Source organism: Atta colombica, unplaced genomic scaffold, assembly GCF_001594045.1.
Source record: "Atta colombica isolate Treedump-2 unplaced genomic scaffold, Acol1.0 scaffold146, whole genome shotgun sequence".
In the NCBI taxonomy this organism is placed as follows: domain Eukaryota; kingdom Metazoa; phylum Arthropoda; class Insecta; order Hymenoptera; family Formicidae; genus Atta; species Atta colombica.
Window position 1 is genome coordinate 468,051 of NW_017259235.1, and position 5,003 is coordinate 473,053.

Genomic DNA, 5,003 nt, shown 5'->3' on the forward strand with positions numbered 1-5,003 from the left:
AGTATTATTAATAAATACTTTTATTTAAATTAAAATTTATTTAATCATTTATTCTTTTATTATTTCATAATATCGAAATTGATAATAGTGAATTTTGATGATTTCGGCAAGGTGTTAAAAAATAAACGAACAAAAATATAATATTAATATTATCAAGTATTATATTTTTAGTACAATTACGTATTTGTACTTTTATTTTATACACGTATAAATATTTTATTACGTTTATTCATTTTTTAAGCCTTTATATATCGATTTTTTTATCAATTGTATTTCATCTTTTTTTTTTGTATTTATATTTCATATTACGTATTTTGTCTTTTTTTATATTTGTATTTTCGTCTTTTTGTATTATCGACGATAAAGTAAGGAATCTTGATTCGCTGACAAAAAACAAATGAATAAGAATGTAGGGAAGGGCGGGGCTATTCATCGTCAGCTTTCAACTTTAAACTTTATGAAGATTTACGACGACAAACAATATCTGTTTGCAATGACATGCTTATAACTCTACATTATACAATCATGATTGCTCCTTGAGAACATAAGCATGACTTTTAAATATTAAGTTTTGTTTAGAAACATAAACATTATTGCGAGAAATGGACAAAAGAGTCCCTTAATATTATTTTTTAGTATAATTTTATTTTGTATTTTTACTTTAAATATATATTTTATTGCATATCGAAGTAATCGTATCAAATAATTATACAAAGACTACTGATCTGGCACTTAATATTCTCCTTCTGAAAGATGATGAGAGAGAGAGTTTCTTTTTCAACAGCGTGTAATTTTCAATTGTTTCACACTTCTATACTTTGCCACAAATTGTACATATAATAATAGCGTTATCATTAATATCATATTATTGCGCGATGAAACTATCTTTGAGGAAATGAATAATCTAAGCTGTTTTAGAGATGTGACAAAGCAAGACAGGAAACAATTCTATTAATTCCTTTGTTTAACTTTATTCACTTTTGTACGCAAATAATAACATACATGCAGTAAAAAACCGTTATTATGATCTCTTTCTCAGCGCAAAGTTTTTAATAAATCTTTGATGTAACAAATGTCATTATGTAGTTGAATAAAGATCAAAATACGGTAACAATTATATGTGTTTCTTAATTCAATGTTTGATGCTTCCGTTCCATATTTGCATGATTTCATTAATTAAAAATCCCGAAAATAGCATCGACAACTGTATTTTAACTATGCAATAAGTTTGATACAACGAAAAGGACGAAATGAAAGCTGATGGCGCAATGAAATACAACTTCATATAATTAACATACGTAAATATAACTTGTAGTTTTTAATCTCTATAACGATTTTAAAATAACAAATTCGCGTAAAGAGATATCCGATTTAATAAACAGCTGCCATTCACGAATTATTGATATACTGTATAATTTACAGTTTTTATTCTCTCTATCCTTTCGGGCCATTTCGCTTCAAGAGATTTATTTGTAAATATCGATTTCGATGAACAACTTTACATTTTATTTATATAAATTATAAATTGTGACTTAATTAATTTAATAAAATAAATTTATTAATTATACGTATATAAAGTGGCATTTATTCAACTGGCAAGTTGTCAGATCAAATTTTTCGCTGAATTGTACTTAACATAATGATTATTATATCGGCAATGGAATGTAAATATTAAATGTAATTCGAATTTTGATATCATTAAGCAAATATTTTATGTGTATAAACATATATCTACATGCGAGCACGTCTATTAGAGGAATTATTATTATACAGGGTATTTCAAAGTTACTCAATTTATTTGTTAATGTTAAATATATTAACAGACTTGATATCAATACAACATTTCTAATTCGTCTTTGCCCTCTCCTTGCGACGTATATATAGCAATACATATTCAAAGGATACATTGGTGTGAGATAATTAAATTCTTCACTTTCTTTTCGTGATGTAGTTCGTAGTTTTAGCAAACTGTCTAATATCATACTACGCCACGACGAATTCGCCGCGTACGGGACAGTTGGCATAAAGCGGGAGACTCTGGGACGCCATTTTGCTGACAATAAAATATCCCGGATGCCCAGGGATTGCCTCTTATCTTTCCTATTATCGATAGCTGGCTGTGGACCAATATGGCTACGGCAGCAGTTGCCATGGCTACGTTCGGTATCTCGCTTCGGGACGGAGGCCCCATCATCCATGCTATTATCGCGCTTCGCCGTAAATAAGGAGGAGGCAGTCTCCCTCATCTCCGGAGGAACGATTCCGGAGCTCCATCCATTCTCTCCTTCTCTCTCACGATTCTATTGCGAAGGGATCAGGCGAAACGATTCCGTCTCGCGTCCACGCGATATCGCACAGTTATTCCAAACTGAGCGAACGCTGATTACAGAAAATTGCGTTTTCGAGAACCGAACATTTTTATTTTGAAGAAAATTTATTATAATTGTAATATAAAAATGTCAAGTAACATTTATTAGAACTAATTAAAAATAAGGATAATACCACTTGTGTTTTACTTTTTGAATAATAAATAACTTGGCGCCTGTTGTTGATATTAAATCTTTTATACACATGATATTACACATATCATTAAAGTTAAATAAATAAAAAGATAATAAAAAGATAGTTTTGGGTTTCACTTCTTAATTTGATAGAATTTAATTAATTATTTTGATAAAGATACAAATGATACGTATCATTATTAGAACTAATTAAAAATAATAAGGCTAATACCACTTGTGTTTTATTTTTTGAAAGTTACTATTATTTTTTTAGGACGAGAGATTGAAATAGGAAGACAATGAAAATATAAAAAAAGGTGTATCGTATCACTTAGTAAAGATAATATCACTTGGATTGTACTTTTTACACTATTTTTTTTCAATATGTATCATCTAGGTTTTTATCATATTTAGGTTTTACCGTAAAATAGTTTTAGTTTATAGTTTGGATAAGCACACGCTCTTAGTGCCTTTTTGATCCTTCTTTTAAAAAGGTAAGTTTGTATATAACGCCTCCCCCATCGTTTTATAATTGTAATATAAAAATTAATGTGTATAAAAACAACAGTCATCTATACTATATAGTATTAAGGATTTGTGACATTACTTATATAATATATAACAATTTATAACAATACGTTATACGTCTCGATAGAAACAACGTACATTAATTAACATTGATCAGCATGAAAACGTAAATATAAAATACGATATGCGTACAGAGAAAAAGATTTCCTTTGAATTTAATAAATTTTATTGTATTCAAATAAAGACTGTTATGATCCTGACAAACCAATGTTTGAATCAATAAGTGCGATTGTTTGAATCGAACTGTACAGCACAAACATAATTGATATAGCACATAGCACTGCTCGTTTAATGCTGTTGTATAAGCTATTGTTTCTATATTTTTGGCCAAAAAATATAATGATTGTTCTAAGAAAGCAATTATTTGCATAGAACAATATCAATCATATCAATATATTTTGCCATTTTCAAATAAATAATTTGTTTCATTGTTTGTATTCATAACCAAATAATATATTATTTAATTGAAAGATATTACTTCAAATAATAATGTTATTTCTGTCAAGCAATAGAGGTTTCTCAAATGAAACAACAAAATTTTTATTCAAACAAATTATATTTCGTACAAGCATGTGTTGTTTCAATGAAACAAATTTTAGCCAAATAAATAGGAATACTAAATAAAGGAAAAAAAAAGCGTGACATAACATCATAAAGGGCATCACGCGGGCACGATTCTTTTGTAGTCGGCGCGAAAGAAAGTTAATATGGTTAGCGAACGCGGAATTAATAAATGAACGTTCTCATAGGCGAATGGCAAATAGACGATCAATGACAAAAGTCCGTAGATGGAAGGACCGAGGAGCGATGATATCGCTGACGAGAGTCGCCGTATTGGCTGCCACCCAACGCAGGCAATTCGGTCGGTCGACGAACGATAAGCTTGTCGACCATCACAATCCCTCCCGTTTCTCTTTTTCCCTTTTCCTCCTTCCGTCTGTTATACAATCGTGGACGTACATACGCTTGAAGGACGGCCCCTTCGAATCATCCCGGGTAGCCAGTGAATTCATTCGAGAATCGAGATACAAAGGAGATAAGGAGACACAGCGCCATAACGCTCGCACGTGGCTTGCACATCGAATCGATGCAACTTGCGATCGACCGATTGCTGGGAGTACCAGGTCGAACCTCTCCCCGCGTCCTTGACACAAATATTTTGACATGCCCGAGAGATAATAATATAGGATGTCTCTTTGATGAGATAAATCAATAGGGGAATTATCGCTTAGCGCGTCATGTAATCCCAAGCAGAACACATGACATCCAAATGGGTTCTAAAATGATTATTAAAAGTCACTTTTCTATCAGTCACGATTCATTTTAATAGGGTTGGATAGTAACTAGTTAAAATATTAAAAGTTAAAAAAAAAAGTTAAAAAGTTAATAACTTTTAATTTAACTTAGCTAATTTTAAATGCATTAAATTTTAACTTAACTAAGTTACTTTTAAACGTTAACTTTTTAACTTTTTTTTTTAAGTTAAAAAATGTTTTATTTTTTTTAAATATCTTAGAAAAATAATAAGATATAATAAGACTAAGGATAAAGAGCTATATTCGTAATCTGTTCATATTTTAAGACTATCTTAAGTAATTTCTTAAGATACTAATGCAGGTCTCTGATTGGTTTATGCCTTATACCATAGTCCGGATTTACAATAGATGTTTTAAGCCTTAAGTCATAAGAAATTATAGTTAAATATTCTTCTCGTATTCGATTATAATTGATCAATTTCTTATGATTTAAGACTTATTAAAAAATAATCATTGATCTTGTATCTTCTCTAAGTGCTGGCTTTTTTTAAAGTTATATAATTTATGTACTTATATCATATATGAATAAAAAAATTAAAAATTTAATTTATTTAATAATCTATATTGTAGTTATTTAGTTTCATTTTAAGAAAAATTA